General features: G+C 37.1%; 1 protein-coding gene across 2 annotated transcripts in view; it reads right to left on the reverse strand.

Moving 5' to 3' along the window:
- Positions 1–26,011, reverse strand: part of FBXW7 (F-box and WD repeat domain containing 7) — a 262,753-nt gene extending 236,742 nt beyond the window's left edge. The window contains exon 1 of one of the 2 annotated variants that reach the window (XM_027866990.1): positions 25,827–26,011. The gene's annotated coding sequence lies outside the window, so the exon portion shown is untranslated. The remainder of the gene's footprint in view (positions 1–25,826) is intronic. The other variant, XM_027866987.1, reaches the window with a different exon arrangement.
- Positions 26,012–27,186: the final 1,175 nt, after the last annotated feature.

Genomic DNA, 27,186 nt, shown 5'->3' on the forward strand with positions numbered 1-27,186 from the left:
GGACACTACCCTATCATAAGGGCTGCCAAACCATGGAACATACACAAATGCTGGCATAAAAGAAAGTGAATGACACTTATAATGTTAATCCAATTAATGGTCCAAAAAGAAATGTATCAATTATATTGATTATTTCAAGAAGTTATCTTGCATGCATCTTTTTTCAATGTAATTAAGTAATTCTGGGATTAGCCACAGATACTTTCACCTATAGCCAAAGAAGCTTTTTCACTATACCAGTTTTGTTAAAATTTGCCTTGTGGTTCCATTCTTCCTGCCTCCAGGAAATGATTGTTGCAATACATTATTCAAATCAAAATAAAGTAAATCAAGGTGACCCTGGGAACTGGGATGAGTTAGAAAAGTTTTACAAACTTTTCCCCTACGCAAAAAAAAAAAAAAATCATTATGGATTGAGGACCTCTAGGTATGATCATGTGAAAAACCAATTGACAAACATTTATTTAAAACCTACAAGGTTGCCAGGAACTGCACTAGGGGAGGAGGATACAAGACATAAACAAAATAGTCCTGACCCTCAAGGAGCTTATAGATGAGATGTGTACAAATATATACCCCAAAAAATGGTAATGGGAAGGAGGGGAGAGAGAGAGAATCATGAACAGCCTTATGTAAGAGGTAGCAACGGAAATGAACTTTGAAGGAAATGAGAGATTCTGAGCCGTAGAGGTATAAAGGAAGTCCATTCCAGACATGGGAAACAGCCAGTGCAAAAGGACAGAGAGAGAAAACACAATGTTATATGGGAGGAATAGCAAGAATAGATTAGAATGAAAAGCATTTAGGTGCTTACTACTTGCCAAGAACTGTGCACTAAGAATACAAATAGAAGAGCTGGAAGGGACTTTAGAGGTCACGGAATCCAATTGCCTTGTTTAACTGAACATACAACTAATAAGTGTCTGAGGCAGAATTTAAATACTGGTTTTCCAAAGTTCAAATTCAGAAAGCTATCTACTGTGGCACATAACCGTAAGACAGTCCCTGCTGTTAAAAAGTACATATTCTGGGGGCAGCTAAGAGGCACAGTGGATAGAGCACTGGCCCTGGAGTCAGGAGGACCTGAGTTCAAATCTAGCCTCTGATACATAACATTAGCTGTGTGACTGGGCAAGTCACTTAACCCCAACTGCCTCACCAAAAAAAAAAAAAAAAAAAAAATTCATATTCTAACTATGGGAGGCAGCAGATAAAGAAGAATTCAGCTGCCAGCCAGCATTTCAGGGTCATATACAGGGAGAGAGTTGAAGAATTCAGCCACACATCATTTTGTTTATGGCTTGCCCTAAACTCCATATCCAAAACTCCAAGGCTCTTGGTAGAATCCAATCCTCTCCAGGCCAGACCCCACAATGCAAGGTTCTGAAATCTAAAAACAACATTTCCATTTTATTTTACTTTAGGGGTAAATGTCCTGGAACATTTTTTAAATATCATTTCATTTACATGTGATGACAATTAAGACGTTACAATACCTTTACATTAAAAAAGTATTATTAGCATATAAAATCTAACAGTAAATAAATGAACACTTTTGGTAAGCCACTTAAAAAAAGGTTAACTGATCTTTATTAATCAAACATTTCCATAACACTCTGTTTGTTACAAGTTACTTAGCATTGTTATTAATTCAGACTCATAGCTACAAGTGAATACTGTTCAACTTTGCAAGTGAAATACTGAAAAAACAAATTTTGTACCTAGATGCCTGTGGGGGAAGGGTGGGGGGGAGGTAGGTGAGAGATTGCAAGAAGGAATGTGTGATTTTTTTTTTTAATTACTTTCTCAGGGGCAGCTAGGTGGCGCAGCAGATAGAGCACCGCCCTCAAGTCAGGAGGACCTGAGTTCAAATACGACTTCCAACCAAACACTTCACACTTACTAGCTGTGTGACTCTGGGCAAGTCACTTAACCACAATTGCCTAAAAATGGATAAATTACTTTCTCAGTCCTCAATACTCTACCACATAAATTATGCTTTAAAAATATTTCCCAGTGCAAATATTCCCTAATTCTCTCCCCCTCAAATTTCTATTTCTCCACTACTTTATTTTAGCCTTGATTATCTTCAGCAATTGATAACCACATAACAAAGAACTACTTTGGAAAGCAAGGATTTGAATAAGTTATTGGTCAACATTTGACAAAAACAAATGAAAATAAAAACAAATTCACCAATGCAACATGAGTTCTTACTTTTAATCTAATAAAATGCCATTATTTTGAATAGAATAAGATGAGCCCTATTATTGAACATGAAGGAAGTAGTGACAGTAGCAACAGCTCTGGAGGACACATAAGAACAAAAGTTCAGGCTCTTGGCAGACAGCCAAGACTAGAGGCATAAAAGGTAGGATACATTCTTAGCCATAACCAGCATGTTTGTTTTGCCTAGATATATTTATTTGTTGGAAGGGACAACTTGAATACTAGGAGGCTTGGGAAAGTGAATTAATATTTAATGAAAGATGTGCCACCCCCCAAAAAAAAGGGTTATCAATAAAGCATTAAAAATAGAAGAAAAAAATCGCAAGAAAGTGTTACCACTTTGTTAAATTTAACATATACTTTTTAAAAACAAAATATTTAATAAAAGTTCATGGTTTCATGTAAAATACTCTTTGTTCTTTATATGTTGAAATGTTTATGTTTATTCATGATTCTTAAGTTTGTAATAAAAAAAGAATTTAAAAATGAAAGCAGGGCTTTGGATGGCTAAGGACTTTTTTTGAGTTTTGACAATCTCTTTGGTTGAGATATATATATATGTGTATATATATATGTATATATATATATAAAATAGAAGTTCTTACTTTCTGTCGAAGTGCTATGAAGTGTTTATGTACAGTGAGTTAAAATGAATATATTTCACTAATAGTTTTTCAGAATTTCATGACATTCTAAAAAAGTAGCCACGCTACAGAGTTCCAAAGAAAAAAAAAAAAGCTAAAATTCAGAACTGCTGAGGCATTTCCACTGTGGAAAAACCACCAAATGTCTATCATGTATATGGTAATATATGTATATATATTATGTAGAATGTATAAGGTAAAATTCTGTATTACAGAATTGCTAACCCTATTCTTAAGGTTTGCACTAACTTTTTAAAAAATAACAAAATTTATCATCTTTGGGGCATAGATCTTATTTCAGATTTTTTTAAATTAATAGTTTTTTCATCTTTTATTCTAATATCATCTAGATTTCCCCATGATTTTCTCCTCTCCCCCTCCTAGAAAGTCATTCCTTAAAACCAACAATTTTAAAAAGAAAAAGAAGGGGGTAGGGTGGATCAGCAAAACTAATCAAAACTTCAAAAAAAAATCTGATTTTTATATGCAGTGCTCCACACCTATTTTTCCTCTGACCCTCCACCTCTACACTACAAAGTGTAAAAGAGGTAAGTTGTTGGGGGTTTTTTAATAACTTTACAACATTAATCTAATTGTTTTGTGGTTATTTTTTTCTATCTGCATTGATGAAACCAGTGGGCATATTGTTTTCCTGGATCTGCTTACCTTAATTTGAAATAGTTTATGTAAGTTCTTCCAAGCTTTTCACAATTGAGATGTCTTATGGTACTGTAATATTCCATTACATGGAAGTACCACAATTTGTTAAACCTTTCCCCAATATATTACACTAACTTTTGATGCAGTTTAACAAACTCTAAAATAAAAACATCTGACAACAGCATCAAAGTTTAGGTATATACATACTATAATTACAGATCTCAAAATTCATAAATCCAATGAGAAGTAGTTTCAGGAAACAAGACTTTCCAAAAGTCAACAGAAAATTGCATGTCAACATACTAGGCACCCTTTTTTTTTTCTTCATTGGATTTTTGAGGTTTTCTTTTTGTTTTATTTTGTTTTAGTAACAAAAGTAAGCCTTTATAAAAGTTCTGGTTAGAAACAGGATATTTCTAATCAATTAATGAATAACAGAATGATCTTTAGATACTGATACTCTTATAACTGCCAGAAATAGATTTATTTCTGCTGTATTTACATAGCAGTAAGTCATCATTTAACAAGCATTTAATAAGTACATACTATGTGCCAGACCACTATTATTAAGTACTGGGAATACAAATAGAAGCAAAAAGAAAAACAATCCCTGGCCATAAGCACTTATATTCTAATGTGGGAAGATAATACATAAAAAGAAGCTGAAAAGGTAGAGGCAGGAGGGTGGGTATCCAATAGTGGGGTATAACAGAGGAGTTGGAACTGCAGCTTGATGAGAAATTAAGAAATAGCTGGCCTGGGCACCATCCTTAAATGGAGGTTCTGGGAGAAGTCATCTGATCAGAGGGGATAATCCTAGGAGATGTCAGTTGGTCAAATTAGCATTTATTATGCATCTACTCCAGGTATGATGTCATCATAAATATAGTAGGTAAAACTTAAAAAATATTTCCTCATTCTTGGTGAACATATGAAGAAATTTTCAAAATTTATAACTGGCAATAATCTCAATGTCAGTCTCATACATATAAATTATTCTAAGTAAAAAGTATTCCGGATAAAAAATTTTCCTCTAATATGCATTGTAATATATATTATATAGAATATCATCCATTGTATGGATATACCAAGGAAAAATTGAAAAGGGGGGAGAAGTAATGACAAATAAGTTGTCAGATACAAATATATATTTGAGAAAAAATGTCTGTCAGAATATCCTTGTGCTTGGAATAATTTATATGCATAAGACACTAACATTGAGATTACTGCCAACCACAGATTTTGAAATTTTCTATTATGCTCACCAAGAAGGACAAAATACTCATTTTCAAGTGCTACTATATTTATGATGGCAGAGTGCCTGGCATGTAGTAGGTACTTAGCAAATGCTAGTTAATTAACATCTTCTAGGATAATCTACTTCAGGACATTTCAAAATTACCTATAATTTTTTCTTGTTTTATAGATATAAAAATAAAATATAACACTTTGAGGTTTGCAAGTCATTTTACACACATTACCTCATTTGAGCCTGAAAACAATCCTCTTAGATAAATTCTACAGGTATTATTATCGTTCCCATTATACAGATGAGGAAACTGAGGCACAGAGGGTAAGTGACTTGCCCATGGTTATACAACTAGGTGTTGCACTAAAAAAATTGGGGAATTACTTCATTCTGTAAGTCAGTTTTTCACTTCTTAAATGAAATAAATTCTTAAATTGAATTTGCAACAGCACCTGAAGATTACAATCAAGTTTTAAAAGTGACACCGGGTTCTCAAAGCTATGCCATCAGAGGACAACCCTGGCTCAGCACAGTACCTTGCACATAGAATTTTAACACTGAAAAGGATCATTCAACCCTTTCATTTTCTAGATGAATGGCACAAGGCACAGAGAAGTGAAATGAATTATCCAAGATCACACCAAGTTCTAAGTGGCAGAGGATTTGCAATGTGCTGGGAATACAAAGGTAAAAATGAAAAACAATCCCTACTGCAAGGAGCTTCCAACTCTACATGAAACTTCAGAGTAGTGTGTTTAAAACTGTATCGTGTTCTCATCCCCCTGACTACCCCTCCCCTTCTAGTCAGTATAGTAAGTTTATAAGTTGCCAGCATAAAGGAGCAATAGCAGGAAATACGATTGCAAAGAAGAACCTGGAAGTCACACAAACTGTCCCAAAGATCAAAGGAGCATAATTTACAAATTGTATCATTTACTAACTAAAATTCACATCCTAGTAATATGTGCAAATCAGGAGAAACCATCTGGCACTGCTAGTCAAGGTTCTGTTCCTATGATATGTAAATTCCAGACAAAATACAGACCTCTGCAGCTCCAGATCAGCAAAATATCAAAAAGGCACTGATACCTTTGAGATGATGACTTTGAAGTTTTACCAATAATTTTGATTTTTTTTGATATTTTGATAACTTGGGTATGTTAATAAACTAAGCCCAAGGTGGCACAGAAAAGAAGTTCATCCTCTTCCCCAAAAAATCCTATAAAAATGAGACCTCAAACTCCTCTCCTCTCCCCCACCCCAGCACTGTTTCATCTCCATTGGGCCCATGCTGCTTAGTACTCCCAATTCTAACCCACTGTCATATGACAAATATTCTGCCTCTCTCCCTCCTTGTCCTCTTCCTGACACTACCCGCCTGCCTTCCTTCCCCATCCCATTCCCTGTCTCCACAGCGCCATCTGTCTCTACCACTTTTGCAGCTTTGTCTCTGCCTTTCTGGGCTTTTTGCCCCCATAACCTGGTTTCTGCTTGCCTTCCCCTTCTACTCCCATCAATCATGGTCTTTCCTAGTGAGTACCAAAGTACCTGGCAGGCCTGCCCCTATTTTATAATTTCATAAATTAATAATCAATTCAAGTAGATATGGAAGAAGACAGCACTAAAGAATGATGGGATCAGGAAAGACTTCATTCACACAGGTGCTGGCACCTTACCTAAGCCTGGAAGAAAAGATTCTAAAAAGCAAAGGAAAGAAATATATTCTAAGGCAGAGGTGTCAAAATCACAGTCCAGGGGTCCAAAACTCCAGAGTATGGCCAGAACTAGGTTAAAATGTAGTTGGGAAATGTTTAACAAGGCAAATAAAAATACAATGCAACATAATGTTATTTTTTGGTTTTCTAAGTCAAAACTCGGCCCACAGAGATCCTATTTGAGTTTAACCCCCACTCTTCTAGGGCTTGGAAAGACAACTTGAATGAAGGCACAGATACAAGAGATATAATGTCAAGTCTGGAAAAAAACAGGTAGACCACTGGCTGGCATGAAAAACACTTGAAGGTAGTAATGTAAAAAGTCTGGAAAGGTTAAGTTAGAGCTAAATTGCAGACAGCTTTAAATGTTGGGCTAAGGTGTTTATAATTCACCCTACAGGCAATATGGAGCCACTGATGATTTTTAAACAGGGAAGTAACAAGATCATATCTGTGGCCTAGAAAGATTATTCTGGCACCTGTTTAAAAAATGGACTGGAAAAGGGTGAGACTGAAGCTGGGAGATTCCTTGGGAAACATGTCCAAAGGAGCATCTGCTGAGAAATGACAGAGGCATAAACCAGAGTTGGGGTGATGGCTGTGTAAGTAGAAAGCAGATAGATGCTCAAAACGTTATGTAGGTAGAAGCTACAGGACTTAGCAATCGATTGGATATGGGAGATGAAGCTGAGAGAAGATCTGAGGATGACTCTGGAAAGATGAATAGTGTGCCCTTAAGAGAAAAAGGATAATTTGGAAGAAGAATATTTTGGGGAAAAGATCATGACTTCTGCTTATACTAGTTATTTGCAGCTGAGACTAATGGAAGAACTGTCAGCATTATACAATGTCATCACAAGTAGATATAAGCCCCAAGATTTCCCAAGAAAAATTCCATTGATGCAACTTGGATGAATAGTTAAACTAATTTGTAATTAAGATTCCTTTGCATACAGTTAAAGTGCTAATACACAAAAAAAATAAACACTATTATGATGAAATTATTTTTATCATAAACCAACTCCCACTCCCAGAATGGAAGCTCCTAGAGGGACTACTTTGTTTTTAATCTTTCTAATTCCAGCACATTCCACACTACTTTGCATAAAGCACATTGATTTATATATAATGTGCTTGAATTGAGCTCAGCACAGTGCCTAGCACTTAGCAGATGCTTATTAATAAATGCTAAATGATTGACTGAACAGTTTGTGAGCTAGTTACATACTCCCTTCCCTCCTCAAAAGAAAATGTTATCTGTAAGATGAATTTTCTTGGCAAATCCTTTCTTCACAAAGGAATACACTTCAACCTGAAAATAACTGTTTAAAATGCCAATTAAGGTTCTAGTTTAATGTTAATTCTGTTTTAAGTTAAGTATTTAATGTCAGCTTTGGACTACTAGCCAAAATAAGAAGACTCAAACATTGGAAATCCATAAACCCTTTAAACAACACCAACTGGGGTCACCAAAAACCATAAAAACTTTAATGCTGCAGACCAACTACTCCTAACAAGACAATCTCCAGGGAAAAAAAAGGTACCTGTAATATACACAACAAATAATTCTTGCTGATTTCTTATTGAAAACCCTTACAAAATCTCAGGAGATTGAAAAGTAAAAATGAAGCAAGTGGAAGAAACATCAAGACTTTAAGAGAAAGAATCCCTGCTCCAGAAATTTCCTTTGCAAGAGCTTGGCCTTAAAAGGGCAAGCAAACTAGGTTCTGGCTCTTCTAATTTTAACCCATTCCGCTCCAAGTTCAGAAGTAAAGATATAATCCTTTATTTTCACAACCCAACACAATTAAAAAAGATCCCAAAAAGGCAACAGAGCATAATTTTAACCTCTTAACATGAAAAAGTATTTTTTTGCCTGTTACTCCACTGCTCTCCATAAATAGTATGCCTTAACATAAAACACCAAAGTCAGGAGACATTTAAGTTGCCAAAGAAAGCTCCTCCAGGGCATTGAGTAAAACTTGACCAGAGTCCTTGGTCCAACAGTCCTAGAAACTCTATTCTCCATGAACCCATATCTCATCCCGGTGCTGGTAAAATCCATGGCCATAGTGGAAAGCAAACACTCTACAGTACATATTTATAAATATATTTATGATGTATGCACAAAGTTCATGTGGGATTTCCTACCAATGCAGAGATTTTCCATATGGCCTTAATTGCAAATAATAGCATACTAATTGCTTCAAGCCCTAGAACACCACAAAAGCCTCCTCATTCATATTAGTGCAAAAAAAAAAAAAATTAGTCGAATCATCCAGACTTAAAAAACAAAATGGATGGAAAATGAATATTGCTCAAAATAAAATCTGCAGTCCAAAGTAAAATATGAGTAGGTACATATCTGAATATATAAATTTGAATGTTATATAACAATATATTTTGTCTGAAAAGCAAGTAAGATTAACAAAACAAAAGCAAAAAAAAAAATCAATTTGTTAACTTAAAAACCAGGAGCTGCTCTTTTAAAATAGGAAGAAAAAAATGTTTTCCACACTTCCTCTTCAAAATTTCAAGCCCTTCAGAGCCAGAGATTTTCTCTTCTATCCATGTTTTTAAACAAGCATTTATTTTCTCTCCTTTTGCCTCTCCCTCTCCCCACTGATAAATTAAAAAAGAAAAACAAAACCTTTGAAACAAATATGTATAGTCAGACAAAATAAATTCCCTCAATGACCATATCCAAAAATATTTATATCATTCTGCACACAGTATTTATTCCATCACCTCTGTGAGGAGGTGGGTAACATTCTTTACCATTGGTCCTCTGAAGCCAGAGACCATTTTCCTCTCCCAGAAGTGAGTCGACTGAATGTTACTTGAAAAATCCCCCATCACATTACCATGCACAGTAATGCCACAAACATCTTCTACTGCTTCTATCAACCACATATAATCAATAAATTAGTCTAATTTTAATGTATGTTTGGTCTCTGTAATCTTGAGCCCCTATCCTCAACATTAGACAATTATTTAAAATTTACTATTAAAAAGAAAATCAGTAGAGATCACTCCTAACTATTTTTTCATTCTAAACAAGAAGGTTCTCTGCATCCCTCTATTCTGATTGATTTGCCATGCCATACTACTGAAAGGAAAAGACAGTGACAACTATGAGCTTATCTTTCTATTAAAAAAAAAAGTATGATTTATCCATTCTTGTCTCTTGTTCATGTTACATATGACTTAATTAAATTTTGCACAGCATTTGTGCAACTATACATAGTACTCAAATGTACACTGATAGCATAGTTATCCAGAGCTTGAAAATCCATGCTTTTAATTCTATCAGGAATCATGCAAATAATAATATGCTCCACATGAGTCACTATCAATTAAACTGTCAACTTCAATTCAATACCTCATCAAGTATTTGCTAAGAACCTACTATATACACAGAAAGTATGCAGAAATAAGAAATAGAGAATATGGTACATGTGCTCAAAGCCTTAAAATTGAATTACAGAGAGACAAGATAGATGTAACAACTAAATATTGAGTAAATTATAGATAACAAAGTACTAACTATGCATAAGAAATGAAGACTACCAAACAAAAGGTGAGCAGCATGAAGTGAGATTAATGGCAAGAGCATAGGATGTTGAGTCAGAAAATCTGGAGTAAAATTCCAGTTCTAATTCTTACTAGCAATGCGATCATGGCCAAGTAACTTCATCTTTCTCTGTCTCAGCTTCCTCACCCATTATAAAAGGAGTTAACACTTCAACTACCTACTTCACAGGGCTGCGAGAAAAACACTATGCAAGCTATAAAACATTCAATACATATTCAGTAAAAAATTTATTAAGAGCCTACTATGTGCAGGCACTGTGCTGAGTTGGAGTCAGGGGCTGGAGCAGTGGATAAAGCGCTAGGCCTGGAGTCGGGAAGACTCGAGTTCAGATCCAGTCTCAGACACTTACTAGCTGTGTAACCTTGGGCAAACCACTTAATCTCTGTTTGCCTCAGTTTCCTCAATTGTAAAATGAGGATAATAATAGCATCTACCTCACATAGTTGTTGTGAGAATTAAATATAGTATCATTTGTTTAAAAAAAACCACTTGAAATTGAGGAGATGCTCATCAATTGGGGGACGGCTGAACAAGTCGTGGAATATGATTGCAGTGGAATTTTATTGTGCCATAAGAAATGACGAGCAAGATGAATTCAGAAAAACCTGGAAAAATTTATATGAACTTCATACAGAGTGTAGTGAGCAGAACCAGAAGAACACTGTACACAGTAACAGCAATATTTACGATGAACAACTGTGAATGACTTAACTATTCTCAGCAATACAATAATGTAAGACAATCCTGAAAGATTCATGATAAAAAATGCTACCCACCTCCAGAGAAAGAATTGATGTCTGAATATAGATTGAAGCATGCCGTTTTTCGCTTTCTTTTTTGTTTTACATGATTATACATGCACAATCTATATCAGACTGCTTATTGTCCCAGGCAGGGAGGAGGGGAAAGAGGAAGGGATAGAGAATTTAGAACTCAAAATCTAACAAGGAATGTTAAAAATCATTTTTACATGTAATTGGGGAAAAAACTAAAATTAAAAAAAAACGACTTAGCACAGTGCCTGGCATATAGTACACACCTTACTCCCTTTCCTCCCTTCAAAGATACAACTGTTTATTAAGACATGTATTTATTTATTTATTTATGTAGATGCACAGATATATACACATATGTCTGTAGTATGTATATATGTGTGTATGTATTAAGCTGTCTTTATAGGCTGTGAACTACAACTCTCTCCCCCTCCAGATGTCCTCACATAATATTTCACCTCTAAGACTAAGGCTATCTATCATAAGTTACCTGATTCCATACTTCAAATCATCTCACCATCATTCCTCATCTTTTCATCCTTTGTTCCTGTCTCAGAGATGATGGTCTACCTCATTGCCAAGGCCAATCCCTGTACTTGAGGCCTTGATCCAATAATTTCTTCTCCTCTAGCAATTTGCTTCTTGATTACATCCCCTCTTCCCCCAATTTTCAACTTCTCTTTACCCATTTACTCCTGGGAAAACTTACATGAACTGATGCAAAATAAAGTGAGCAGAACCAGGAGAACAAATTACACAGTAACAGCAATGTTGTGAATATGATCAGCTATGACTTAATAACTGATCCACACAATGAATCACCAGAGTTCAAAGGACTCATGATGAAAAAATGTTAATCCACCTTCAGAGGGAAAACTGATGGACTCAGAGTGAACAATGAAGAATATTTTTTCTCTTTATTTTCTTGGGTTTTTTTTTATAATAGCTAATGTAGAAATTTGTTTTTTCATGCCTTCATGTTTGTTTTATATTTCTTCCTTTCTTAATGGGTAAAGGATGGGTGGGAAAGAAAGAGAATTTGGAACTCAAAACAAAATAAAATTGAATTTTAAAAGTGATATTTAGCATCTTAAAATTTTAATTAAGTTAAAATTTAAAAGTCATATATTATTATAATATTATTGTTCCACTAGAAATGATAAATAGGAAGTTTCAAAGAAACCTGGGAAGACTTAGATAAACTGTTACAGAGTGAAACAAACTAAACCAGAAAAACAACTAGGTCTCAATTACTGAGAATAAAGATTCCATGAAATGGTTGCATGTATCCAAATTCACACTATTCAAACTTAAAATTATGTAAAATATCATTATTGGTTCCAGCCCAATTGATAGATGAAATGCAAACTTATACAACATTATATAAAGGACCAATTTTGAAAGATTTCATTCTGATCAATGTAAGGAGCCACAATTTCAAAGGGCTGATGAAGAATGTTATCTTTCAACTGACAAAGATAATGAACTCAGAGAAAGACACACACATTTTTAGACATGGATGATATGGGAATTTGTTTTGCTTGACTATACAAATTTGTCACAAAGGCTTTGTTTCTTTCTTTGTTTTCCTTCTCAAGTGGGGAGGAGGGAGTGATAGAGAGAGAAAATAAGTGCTTGTCAATTGAGATAAAATAATTTTAAAGAGTAGTGGCTCTGGAGTCAAAGGATCTGGAATCAAATCCTACCTCTGATGACTACTTCCTATATATAAAACTTCCACATGGGAATTCCTGCTCAGTATTTCCTGGAAAATTTCTATGTTCTTCCAAATCCCAAGAAAAATCAGTCAAGAAATTGGGAGAAAATTTTATGATTTTCCTATGAGAATTAAAGGTTAACAATCAGCATTGAGATATGTTGTTGGTTCAAAGCAATAAACCGACATCTAGTCAAAAAGCAAGAGCTGAAAGTGCTGACATGAAGAGTCAAAGTTTAAGTAGACTTTTCTGGGAACTCAGGAGCACACTGGAGAAAAGCATTCATGATCTAATCAGTCAATCTTGCTTGTAACTGTTGCCATATTATAAATGTATGATCATGGCCCTGTCTGCTTCAATGGCATGTCATTCTTCCAAACAAAATAAAGTTAATAAATTTACACGCATAATATAAAACAAATCCTGTGAGTGGTATTCCAAAGTGAATACATCCCTAAATTAGCAATTTCAACACATGATTCTATATAGTGTATTAACCTAGCTATATGATCTGTTATGTTCTGTTATATGACTACTACCCAGTAAGGTTTGCTGGTTTTCAAACACTGTTTTAGTGTTTGAATATTTGCTACAGGCTACAACTCTATGTAAATGCTACTAAACTTAACATTTATTGTTTGTTGAACAATTTTTAAACTATCTATAAAAAATATAAAGAATGTTGAAAGTACTTCGAGAAAGGTATCTTTAAGAAATATCAGTTCAAGGGGGCAGGTAGGTGGCGCAGTGGATAGTGCACCAGCCTGGAGTCAGGAGGACCTGAGTTCAAATGTGGCTTCAGACCAAACATTTGACACTTACTAGCTGTGTGACCCTGGGCAAGTCACTTAACCCTGACTAAAAAAAGAAAAGAGAGGGGAAAAAAAAAGATAAAACTAAAGAAATGTCAGTTCATTGCCAGATATTTTAAATTGTTGTCATAATATACTGGTTCATAATAATAAGATCGCACATTTATTATTACATCAGATTGCATTTTTATGGGTTTTATTTTTTTCAGAAAACTCTAAAACTTTTAGAACAACCCTATCACAGAAAAATGATTCACTACTCATTACTATTGGTCACTCATTATTTTAAAACACATAAATAAAATGTTATGAAAAAATATGGAAAAACTAACAATTCTGGGAATTCCCAAGAATTCCTGGGAATTTTGCTAACTTGTTTTGAAATCCTAACAATTATTATCTTTCAATAATTTGGACACACAAACTGTGTGACTTTGGGCAAGATTCTTTAGCCTGTCTGGGCCTTTGCTTCCTTATTTGTAAAATGAGAGGGTTGGCCTAGATGGCCTATGAAGACCCTTGCAGCTCTCCATCTGGGCTCTAAAAGCTGAAGGCTGTGATCCTCAACCTCTCTAAAACTGTACAGAGGTAGTGCCTTCCTCTTCTCCCCTCATCTCTAACTTCTAATTCTTCTCACTCCACTAAACAAGTCCCATTCCCTCTTTAATATACCTCTTAATTAGCCATGATACAGAACTGAAACATATTTTTAGTATGTCTATATTATGCTACAAGTTAGGTTCTTAGCTCCTAATTTTAAAAATAGTTTGAAAGTTTTTTATTTCTCTAAGAAAAAAATACTAAAACCAGATTGATGTACTGAAAACCTTTCTGAAGTTTGCAATAAAAGCTCTCCGTTGATTTATTTCCTTTATATCCAAATGTAAGAAAAAAGTGGAGAAAAATTATGCATATCTAATATATAAAATATATCTAAGTATAATATGTACATTTTTCCCTGTCCTTGAAAATCTGTTCCATTTGTATTTAAGACAGATTACTATAAAAGTATATATAAATAAAATAATACATATGTGTGTGTACATGTACATACACATACACATAATATATGTAAAAATACAGATAAATTTAGGCTGTCCTCAAAATAGTTATTAGAGTTATATACCTTCTATATGTATACTGTTACTAGTTTTCGCTAATGATGAGGGGTTTTCTCTGATTTCCTGGAATATCATGGTCTGATTTTTTTGATTTTCTAAATTTAGGGGTATATCAGTAAACCTGAGATTGCTGTGTCCTGATCTATATTCCAGTCTATCATTTGATCCTACATGCTCAATTCTCTAGATAATTTTGCTTTTCTGAGTCACTATAGAAAGTTAACTATTAGTTAGTTCTATTGATTTTTTTCAAATTTTCAATTATATTTTCCATAGTTTACCATCTTCAACATTTCCTCCCAATGTTTAAGCATCTTAATTCTTGCTTGAGTGCCTGTATGATTTTTTAATTCTGACAAGCTCTTATTTGTTTTTTCTTACCAGTATTATTCCTGATTAATTTCTTTAAATGTGCCATATTTACTTAAGGACATCCTTCAGGTAATCTTGTACTTATTTTTTATCTGAGTTATTTCTAGTACTTGAGCTTTTTCAGTAGCTCCACAGCAATTTCTCAAACTGTATTTATTGTATGAACTTTTCTTCACTTTTCTTATTTTTACACTTTGGTTTATTTTTATGTGTAATTGCTTTAGCCATTTTTATGGTATTTTACCTGTCGTTTCAGTGGGTAAAGAAGAATATTAAGAAGACAAAACTGAGGCTCAGAGAGAGGCTTGACCACAATCATACAGATATTACACAATAAGGATGGATTAAAAACCTTATTTTTCCAACTCCAAGTCCAGAAATCTGTGTGATGATACCCAATCACTACAACATACTGCCTCTCACATATTTGTTATACAGATGAGCAGCTAGTTAATATTCAGTTGTCAGTTCCTATGAGTTATATTTATTAATGGATTATCTACATCCTATCAATACAAAGAAATAATCAATCTGTTCATTCTAACTTTGAATTAACTACTTCAGGCCACTAGAAATGCATATAAAAGTTACCTTTTCTAAAGTCTTGAAAATCCACTAATGTTTTATTCCAGTGTCTCAACACGAAATATAGGATCCTGAACTGTCAAAAACTATCAAAAGAGAATTCAGACTCTCGCAGGTCCTGCAGTAACCAGAAAAGTCTCCAAGTATGGGTCCAGCCATAGAGTTCCTATTCTTCAAAAATTATCCTAGCTAAGTAGTTGGTCAACTGGTGAAGGGTTTTTTTGGCCAAAGCATTTTATGAAACTACTTAGTAAGGATGTGGAAGGGTTTTGAACTATGTCAGTAATGAGAGAATCCATGTAGTAAAATAATACATCTTTTGAAATACTGAAGTAATATCCTGAATTTTATAGGCCTATCTAAGAAGAAAACGTGGTTTGCCATTACTCCCCGTTAGTAAGATCATGCCTGTAAACTTCTTCACATTTGGTATTGACACTTTTGTTGGCAGGCTGCACCAGGATGTTGTAGACTAAATAAAGAAAAAGCTACCTTCTTGGCCAGAGGTAAAGAAAGGTTGAGGTACAGGTTCTGATGCGCAAGCATGCATTGTTACAACTTGCTGAGTTGAGTGACCAAAAATAACACTTACCAAAATTGTCAATCCTGCTTCTAAAAGTTTTTTAGAAAAGGTACAGGTAAATCCCTTTTAGAATCTTTTATTAACATCTTCTAAACTTTAGACAAGTCACCAAAGGGGTCAGCAAATTTATCTAGAATAAATGCTATCCTCCTTTCTATAGTAACCTGGATTTCTAAGTTATTTTTCAGCTATAAAGGAGGATGGTACATCTGAAGAGTTCTATTAGTTCTCCTTTAGTTATGATTCCACATACAGAACACTATGTCATACACTTCAGATACTTAATTTCTTAAACTCTCTGAACCTCAGTTTTCTTATCTGTAAAATAGGGATCTAGATTTGTGATTTCACTGGTATAGGGAACTCTCAATTGAGAAAACTCCCTCTACCAACGCAGTTCTCTGCAACTTACAGTTATCAGAGAGCAGTCGAGGGCACTAAGAGGTTATGTGACAACCAGCATGTGTCAGAAATGGGCCTCAAACTCAGATTTTTCCTGGCTCAGAAGCCAGTTCTCCATCCACTATCCCATGCTGCCTCTCATCCGAAAAACTGAGATAATGATATCTATAGTACTTTGCAGGATTGTTGTGAGGATCAAATGTGACAATGTACATAAGGCACTTTGTAAATCTTAAAGCAGAACGATCAGCTTCTTTCTTTCACATAGCCAAAGCAAAGGCAAGAGAATCAGACAATTAAGCTGGACTTTGTTGCTGTTACTTTTCAAGCTCTTACTTTAAAAGGATTAAACTGCAAGTAGATTCGCTCAGAATATCTATTTGGTATCTATACTAAATCACAGTGTAGGCAAACATCTTGAGGAGAAATTTATGCTACATACTATTCTTTTTCCTAAAATGTATAATATGTATCTTAATTATAGCTAAAGAAATAAATGGCTTTTCTAATAACAAGTCACATGGACACTGACAAATGCAGATGATTCTCAAAGTTTTCATAACTGTGAAGCAGATATATAATTTTATATTTTTCATCTATAGAGGAAAATAGTTATGTGAAGAATCCAGAATCACAAGCATTGCTGAAACAGTCCCAGCACATTTTAAAACTAAACTCAAGATGTAAAGCATATTATAAAAAGTACCATAATCAGGCATGGTACTGATTATTATATTAATATGCTGGCTATTGTATTAATATATTATATTTTATATTATATTAAAGCATATTATAAAAGGTACCATAATCAGGCAACATTATTGGGAGGAAGGTAGTTAGTTCAGTATAAGTAGTTCAGTATAAAGTAGAGCAATCCTACATTAGAAGGAAAGAATTATCTCCTCAAAAAAAAATTACAAATTACAAAATAGTTCAACAGAAAAGTCTTCTATTTGCAGTAATTTACTATCAACTGGAAAGAAAAACATGAATTCCAGGTTTCTTTTCTCTGGTAAGCCAACATGTCACAAATGTCGAACATTGCTACTTGAATAATTTTCAGATGTAAAGAGTATTTTATGTTAAATTGTCCCCTACTCTGACAAAATAGGCTTGCTTCTGTTTCTCTAGGACAATATTGGAAAATGAGAGAATGTTTTTAAAAATAAAGGAAAAAAGCCTCAGATATCTAAATGGAAAACTATACTTTTGACAAAACACACATCAAAGTTTAGAATCTCCTAACAGTCAGAAACCCTTTGTCTTAATATAAGCTAGGTCTTAGGAAACCTTTTAAAAAATAAACTATAAAAGGAGTACTCTGAAAAAATACATGTAAAAACCTAGAATGGACAATATTCATTACAGATAAATCTTTGACATACTTTGACACTTTAAAATAGTTTCTAAGGTGAAACACTGCATAATGAACCTTATTTTCCCACTACTGAACTAGACCAGAGAAACTGACCAGAAAACAATGAAATTACACTTAAGAATTCAACATACTTTAAAGCATATTTGCAAATGAAATTTGCTATAAAAATATGTATATGATATTCCAAATAATAGCAATGTAGAAAACATTAAAATAAAGTTTCCTGAAACTGTAATCATTATTTGAGTAATAAGACATGGTAGTATCAAACCCTAATCTTCTTATGTGACTAACTCACTTACTTCAAACCCACTTATAACAATTCTAATTTTAGAAATAAGGTAATTGCTTTGGTTTTTAATGTATTTGGAATGTTGTGTGATTTTATCCCTTCTATTATTATTTAAAAGCTTCTTTTAAGACAAATTTGGCCCCAGAACACATGCGGTTACTGAGATTTTCATCATAGTATAGACCAATAATCTCCAGTCTTCAGGTGATGGACTCTTGTTCCTTCCATGTTACCTAATGAAGAAGACTGATTAAAAGCAACAGCAGGTACAAATTTTCATTATGGTACCTGTACAGTCAACATTTTGCATCATGGAAACAGATCTACATTAAGATATGAGTATCCATGACTACACTATATCTAAAAGCAGAAAATACTAGCATCAATGGAGCAGGTAGGTGGCACAGTTGGCTTGGAATCAGGAAGACTCATCTTCATGAGTTCAAATCTGGCCTCAGATACTCATTAGCTCTGTGACCCTGGGCAAGTCACTTAACCCTATTTGCCTCAGTTCCTCATCTATAAAATAAGCTGGAGAAGGAAATCGCAAATCATTCCAGTACTTTTGCCAGGAAAACCCCAAGACTGAAAAACGCCTGAATATCAAAACTGGCATCAACAAGAGCTAAAACCCCCAATCTCTGAACTCTGTAATGACAATGGAGCCTACTCTATAAGTAAGGGAGAGTAGGACACTGTGCAGGTACTTCCCTACATGATATGTTATGAGGGACACATTAAGGCTCTATCCAGAGGTAGTCCATAGGTGATAAGGTCAATCTGAGTTACTACCCGAAAAAAAAAACCACTTAAATGCTGTAGTTGACTTCTGCAGCTACATCCCAAAGCACCATCCCCAAAGGGCCATCCCTCTCTTTATCACAGAAGAAGATACTCTTCAGAGTTCGGACACACCTCCAAAGTTGACACTTTTCAACAATTCATGGGGAAAGCTAGGAGTCAGAAGGTTGGAGGAAATGGAATTTAACACCTCAGATTCATTGCATATAATTGACCACAGAGAAGCAGCAGCAGCAAAAGTACAGAAAGTAGGACTTGGAATCAGGAAGACCTGGGTTCAAGCCTGACCTCTCTCCACATATTGGATTTATGGATATAGCAAGTCACTTGAGACTAAGTTGAAAGCAGGTGCAGATCTGCATTGGTGGAGAGTTCCTAAGAGCTCCTTACAGAAATGAAATCACAGGTCTGGTCAAAAGGGAAAAAAGTACTACTACCACCACCACCACTACTAAGGCAAAGTGGTTAGGGAAAACTACCCCTCCCTATTTTAACACACCCACCCTTCCAGTTGCACTTGATATTCATTTTAATCCTACAAAGCTGACCTTCAATTCAATTCCATTCAGACATGCATTGAGCACCAGGATAAAAAAGCTTTGACACAGACTGAGTGAAGGCTATAACGTGACAGGTCCCAAGCCCTGAACTCCTTTTTCTACCAAGCTAAAAATATATGCAACCTTGCTTTTCTTTTTCACCTGGCCTAAAATTCCCACATTATAGTCTAATGTCCCCAAACATTCTAGATAAGGAAGGGAAGGGCAGTAAGGCTAAAAAGTCATTACTGAGGTGTACATATACTATCTGAGAAAAGGAAGGGTATCTAACCTACTACACATAAGAACAGATAAGATAATTAAATGTCACCTGGGAGGCAAAAAAAAAAAGGATCTCTGCCTGAAGTAATACAGATTTGAATAGGTGGAGACAGAGGGTATTAACAAGCCTCAGGAAGTTAGAAGTGGCACTGGACGCTAAAGAGAAACTAGAAAACATAATGGTGTCAAAATGTGTTGGGATGGAGATAACACTAAAGAAATTTCACTTATCTTAGTACCGCTAAGGTCAACTGGGACGCTGGTGACACTATACATTGGTTCCATTGCAACAGAATATTTTATGGTTCCCAAGTATCACATAGTTAACATTTTAGAAAAATATATAGAGTCTGTAGCTAAGTCTTCTAATATTTTTAATTTTTGAAAATTTTTTGGATTACATAACATTTATTCCCCTTGTTATTCATAAATTCCATACCTTTTAAATCAATCACAGATGTTATCTTCACTATAATACACATAATATATAACGTATATATTAGAATAGTATCAAACATGCAGTTGAGACTCTTCTGATTTGTCACTAAAGTTGTGAGATGGAAAAGTAAAGAAAACTGACCAGGCAGAAGGGCTTTCTTCATTTTCATCTTAAAGACTTCTTTTCCTATCACTAATATATACCTACTCCTGTAACTTTAACATTTTTCTAAACCCCACTTCATACTTTCTCCACTTGACTGCTCCCTATCTTTGCTAGCTGTAATTCTGGATGTTACCATCAGAGTTCATTACCCAGCCTTTGTCCCTTACTCTCTATCAGGGGTGGGGAACCTGCAGCCTTGAGGCCACATTCAGCCTTGTAGATCCTTAAGTGAATTCAGTCAAAAGGCCACACTTAAGGATCTAGAAGTACATGTGGCCTCAAGGCTGCAGGTTCCCCATCCCTGCTACCCATACACACTTTCAGGAACTCAAATGATTTCAATTATCATCTATATAAATCTATTTCCAGTCCCACTGGTCTTCTGTCCACTGGAAGCACCTGTTTCAAGACATATCTTGCTCAATCTGTATCTAAAATTAAATGTCAAAATAAGTTCCTCCCCATATTGAAACCATGGGTTTCAATACCTTCCATTCTATTCTCTTTCACTCCCCATGATAAATCTAAATCTTTTCCAAAACCATATTCTTTTTTTTGGGGGGGAGGGTTGCTAGGCAATGGGATTAAGTGATGTCAAGTGTCTGAGGTAGGATTTGAACTCAGGTCCTCCTGACTCCAGCGCCAGGACGCTAAGTGCCACCTAGCTGCTCCAACCATATGCTTTTATTTGTTTGGTTTTGGGGGGAGTTTTTTTGTTGCTAGGCAATGGAGTTAAGTGACTTGCCCACTGTCACACAGCTAGTGAGTGTTATGTGTCTGAGGCCCGGTTTGAACTCAGGTCCTCCAGAATCCAGGGCCGGTGCTCTATCCACTGTGCCACTAGCTGCCCTCCCAACCATATGCTTTTAATGCAGACCACCAACCATCTTAACGACCACATGAAAAAAGTTCTAGCATGTACCTTTTTCAATCACCTTAAACAATATAAAGAATTATCCTCTTGAAACAAACACGACAAAAGTCTAACAGATTTTTCTACAGGCTTTCACCTCTTAGCATTACATGTAATTAGTTTTAAGGCAGAGCCCAACAAATTTGCTGTGGATCTAACAGCTAGCCCACAATTTTAAAAATCAGACGAAGCTTTTAGTAGAGGGTCCTGACATGAATTATTGTAGAGGGCCCTGGTTCCAAATTTAGGTTGTTGGACCAAAGTCTACAGAATGATCTTATTTACTTAGAAAAGCCCACACTATCTATGTTTTATTATATTTTAGCTTATTTTGTTAAATATTTCCCAATTACATTTTAATCCAGTTCTGAAGTACTCAGGAGTGCTGTGGACCACATTTGACACTTCTGCTCTAGAAAACCTCAAAAAAGCTGAGCAGATCTGACCTGGGTACTTCCTGGTTTCCTTCCAGTCATATCTATCTTCTTCTTCTCCAAGCAAAAGCAAGAAAGCAAAATCTCAATTTTAATAATTTTAAAGCCTCAATCCTAAAGCATTGAGAGCTTGAGACTTTAACAGTGTCCACTGAGAGAAAATTTTTGGTGCTATAAACTTTTTAAGTTATCCTGACATTTTATAAATACCCAGTCAAAAAGGAAAAAAGTATATTTCTACAACTTGTGATGATTGTTCTGAAAAACCCAAGGACCACAATGAAATTACTAGGACACCCCCCCCCAAGACAACCAGGGACCTGGAATAAGTTGAACATTATTCTATTCTATCAAATGAGATAATAATTGTAAAAGTGCTTAGCACAATGCCTGGCACATAGTATTATTGCTATATAAATATTAGTTGTTTATTATTATTATTATTATTATTATTATTATTGCCACATAAACTTCCACAGTGCTTCCCTATTTTAACCTAATCCTTTGAGTCAACATAATTTACTAATTTATATCCACCTCTACCTTTTTTTTCTGCTTTCAGCCTTCACCTTTTCATTGAAAATATTTAGTCAATATATTTATTATAAGCTTACTATGTGCCAAGTACTGTGCTAAACACAGGAGACAGAAAGGCACAAAAACAGTCCTAGCCCTCAAGCAGATCACAGGCTACCAGAAGACAAAAAGGAAATGTGTGCATATAATATATACATTAAATTGGAGGCAATCTTAGATGAAAGGCATTAGCCATGGGGAGGAGCCTGGGAATGGCCTCTTTGCAGAAAGTGAGATTTACATGGATTGTATTCTTTTTCCTTCAAAATATTAGGTTTGGTTGTATTGTTATTGTTGATGTTGTTGTTGTTGTTTTAATGTGAAGAGTTCTTAATCAATTAGCAAACATTTTATTAAGTATCTACTATGTGCCAGGCACTATACTAGCTGATGATGATACAAAGACAGATGATGCAGTCCTGACTCTCAAGAAGTTTACATTATATTGAAAAAAACTACATGAACACATACAAATGGATAGGAAATAAATACACCATGATTGGGGTGAAAGGAGCTCAATGGGGAAATCAGTGAAGGTCCCTTGAAAGAGATGGCACTTCAGTTGAGTGTTGAAGAGAGCTTAAATAGTCCAAGAGACAGATATGATGAAGAAGAGTATTCCAGGTGAGGAAGGCAGCAGGTACAAAAGCACAGAGTTAAAATGACCCGTGTGCATCAGAAACAAGTAGGCTGGTTTAGCTAAAGCTTAGAGTTCATGAGTGTCAGTAATGTAATCAGCCTGAAAAGATTGGTCAGAGAAAGATCATGAAGAACTCTAAATGACAAAGAGGTTTTTATTTTATCCTAGAAGCAATAGGGAGCTAGTAAACCTTCTTAAGATGAAATTGATTCCTCTGTATATGCTAGAACTAATAACTAGGTATATGCTTAATAAGCATTTCTGTTGTATACAGTCTTTCAATGTTTCAGTTAAAGTATGTTTGTCAAGAGATAGGACCATATCCTCTTTAAAAAGTTCTAATATTTTTACAAATAGTTTGGCAATAACTGAAAATGAGAAAAATCATGCTTAACACAGTATACATCTAATCTGAAATACCATTTAAATGGCAGTGAAAACAATAGTAAACAATTCATTCTAACCTACAATGAACTCACTACACATATATGTCCTTCTAGACAGAATGTATATACTATCCAAATACAGGCTACTCTCCAAAATAAGATGCATGCCTAAATGAGATCTTAGAAAGAAAAAAAAATTTAAGGTATACACTGATGATCACCTCCAATTTAGGCTATATTAAGGTTTGATTTAAACCTGCTTGGGAGGGGGAGGGTGGAATTTCTAGCTTTATATGGACTAAAACTATCTACCATTTTTCAAACCACATAAAACAATGCTCCTAAGTCTTATTGCTTATTTCTCCTAAATAGAAAGCTCTTGTACACTAGGACTGTGGTTTTTTTTTAACTTTTGTATTCCCAACATTAAGTTCAGGGCCTTTCACATAATAGATGCTTAATGTTTACAAATTGCTGAAATACTATCTGCAAGCCTGGATGTGCCTACTATATATACTATAGCTACACAAAAAATATGATATTGCTGAAGCATGAAGTACATCTACTTCATAGATAAATAGAAAGACCTATTTAATGCTTTTCTGAAAAGCTAAATAAAACTAGAATACTGCATAAAATTCTCATTTTTGAAGCTGAACGTCAAAAAAGACACAAATGTACAGCTGGAAAAGTTCTTCAGAATAAAATGATCAGGCAAGTGGTAACAGTAAAATGGACACCAACTAAAAACAGAATATTCAGTCTGGAAAGATAAAGACATTGAAGGAATAAAATCAGAGCATACAGTAAGAATAACTTGTTTGTCATATCTCAAAATAGAGCATGTCTCTTGAAATTTGAAGATGACTCTAGGGAAATAAAAGGAGCATGCTTTACATTTTGGATATTACACAATGAAATTCATTACACCAAGACGAACAAATTTGTTTTAGATAAATTAATGAATGATCCTGAATGGGAAGCTCATGATGTTCAGGGTAAGTACTTAACTTTTTGAAGACATGCAGGGTAACCATATAACGGAACAAATTAGAGACAGAATACTGGACTTGATGGAGCACTATTCTGTATTCAGTCTGAATGCTCTGCATGACATCTGTTACATTCCCTAGATAAAGGCTCATGCAACAAAAATCTGATTCTTACAGATCAGGTAATTATATAACATTAAAATTCATGTATTAAAGGGATATCTGATCAGAGCTCCACAATACAAAGTTTTCCACGTATAAACACTATTTTAAAATACAGAAACAATCTGAAAAGATTGTTCAAAAAAGGAATAATAAATACCTTTAGCATTCTTGATTTAAACAAAATTTGTCAAGTTTCATCACCTAGTAACACAAAACAAAGTGTTTCAAGGGGGGGAGGGGTGGAATCAAGCCATTCTGCCCAACTAAAAAAGTTGTGGCTTCTGAAATAGGACGTGTCATATTAAGTCATTTATATTAAGGAGGAATGGCAACAACTGCTCATGAAATGACAGAGTTACTACAATGCCCCCCTCCCTATCAATGAGAGGACTTCCTAAGGATTCAGAATTTAAGTGATTTTCAGTTGAGCACTCAAATTCCACTGCAACAAATAATACTGTTTTCTAACACAAACAATAAGAGAGAGGGAATAAGACCCTACAGATTACAAGAAATATAAGTCATGAAAAAAATTGGGCTTTAAATATATCTCCCTATTACCTAGTGTACACAAGCCCAACTCTACCATGCATTTATATGGGGAGTTAACATACAGCAATAGCACAAATCAGGAGGCTGGGCACAGAAAAAGGAAAAAAATTTCACTTTCAGATGATCGCCAGCAACAACGTTAAGGGGCAGCCCACTTCCCACACTCTTGGAAACCATCTATTTTCCTCATGTTTTTCTGGAACAAGAGCTACAGCATCGTATCCCAACCAGTATGTGGAGACACTAGTTTTCAGTCCAGATGCAATAGGATCATAGAATTAAAGGGGCCTTAGCCTTAGAGGTTTCACCCAGCTCCTTATTTTACCGATGATGAAAAAGACTCAGACAAGTTAAATGACTTGCCCAAGGTCACATGCATACGCAGCAAAGTAAGGATTTGAACTTGGGTCCCCAGACTCCAAATCCAGCACTCCTACTATACCAAGCTGCCACCGGTGGGTCCAAATGTTCTCGATTTCCTCAATTCTCACCACCACCACTACCCCCACATGTCAATTTCTGAACAGGAGAATTGGTGGAGAGAAATGGTAGAATAATTGGTATGGTGGCGATTTAACAGGTATTTCATGGCCTGAAAAAAGTTAAGAAATTCTAAACTAAGGAACTAAGTCTCCTAGTCCTGTGAGAAGTAAGACATGCTTCTCACTGCACCCCCCCACCACGCCATCCACCCCCAGAAACAGCAGCTGTAAAACACCAGCGGGGGGGGGAGGCAGGAAGCACCCCCTAACACCGCCTAACACCTTTCTACCTCTTCCTTCCCTCCCAATGTGCTTTCCCCAAGATCACTCACGCTTTCGGATCCAGGAGGGCCGGCAGGAGCGCAGAGAAAGAGCGTAGCCTGTCCGCCTCTCTGCTTGCCTTCCTTCCTCAGTCGGAGGCAGCAGCGGAGGGCAAGGGCACGAACACGTTGCCGTGGAAGAAGAGGTGGATGCTGCGGCTCCTCTGGCAGGCGACGGCCCGTGCCTCTTCCTGTGCCGGGGAGGAGGCTGCAAGCCCGGCACCCTCCTCCGCTCCTCGCCCCGCTTCGGCTCGGGCTGCGTCCCCCGCCCGCCCGGGGCCGCTCCCCCGGGCACAGTCACGTTGGGGAGCCTCCCGGTTTTGCTTTTATAAAAAGTTTCCTCGGGGCGGAGGAAGAGGAGCAGAAGTCGGGTGCGGGCCTCCCCCCCGGTGGGTGCCCCCGGCCCCGCCGCCCTCGGGGTTGGGGCGGGGGAGGGGGCGCAGAGGGAATCTCCTCCCCCGGGCCCAGGCAAGGACGTGGAGAGGGGGGCCGGTCCCGGAGCCGGGGTCGGGGGCGAGCCCCCGGCTTCCTGCTCTGCCCGCCGCCTCGGCTGCCGCTTCACATCGGGCTCCCCGCCCCCCCGGCCTTGGGGAGGCTGCTCGAGCCGCGGCCCCGGTTCATGCGCTCCCTCCCGGGGCGGGATGCTACGGCCCCGGGCGGGCAGCGGCGAGGAGGCTGGGGCACCAGCCGGCTCCGCTCGGCGCCGCCCTCGCTCCGGGCTCCAGCATGGGTCCCCCTCCGCACCCCGGGGGAGCCCCCTGCCCGGAGACGGTCCCTCCTCTCCCCGGGACAGCTACCCGGCACGCCCCCGGCCGCGGCCGCCTCGCTCCCTGCCTCCCGGGCCGGCTCCGGCTCCGGCTCCGGCTCCGGCTCCTGCCCCGGCGTGTGCGGCGGCGGCGGCGAAGCGAGGTCGGGGGCGGGGGGCGCTGTGGAGAAGGACGGCCTCGGCTCCCGCGGGCCCGGGCTCAGCGCGGGGCTCAGCCAGGTGGCAAGGTCTCGGTCCGGCTCGCTTGCTCGCTCCCTCCCTACTCTCTGTCGGCGGTGGCGCCGGGAGCTCCGCTCGCTCTCCCTCCCTCTCAGTGCGGGACTCTCTCGCCTCACTCCAAAGAGAGAGCGAGAGAGAGGGGAGGGGGGCGACAGGGGAGCGGCGCACACGGATGACGCAAATCACCTAGCAACAGTTCTTCCCTCCTCTCCTCTCTCTCGCCGTTCCCCGCCCCCCCCCCCGCCCTTTTTCCTCCTTCCATCTACCCACCCCCAAGCAACTTGGGCGCCCGCTGATGATGCTAAGGTGGAAGAGGAAGTCGCGGCTGAGGGAGACTAGGGGGAGGTGGGTGCGCCTCAGGCCGCCGCCACTGCCGCCGCCGCGTAA

The sequence above is a fragment of the Vombatus ursinus genome, unplaced genomic scaffold (genome assembly GCF_900497805.2).
Source record: "Vombatus ursinus unplaced genomic scaffold, bare-nosed wombat genome assembly UNPS02014784.1, whole genome shotgun sequence".
NCBI classification, from domain to species: Eukaryota; Metazoa; Chordata; class Mammalia; order Diprotodontia; family Vombatidae; genus Vombatus; species Vombatus ursinus.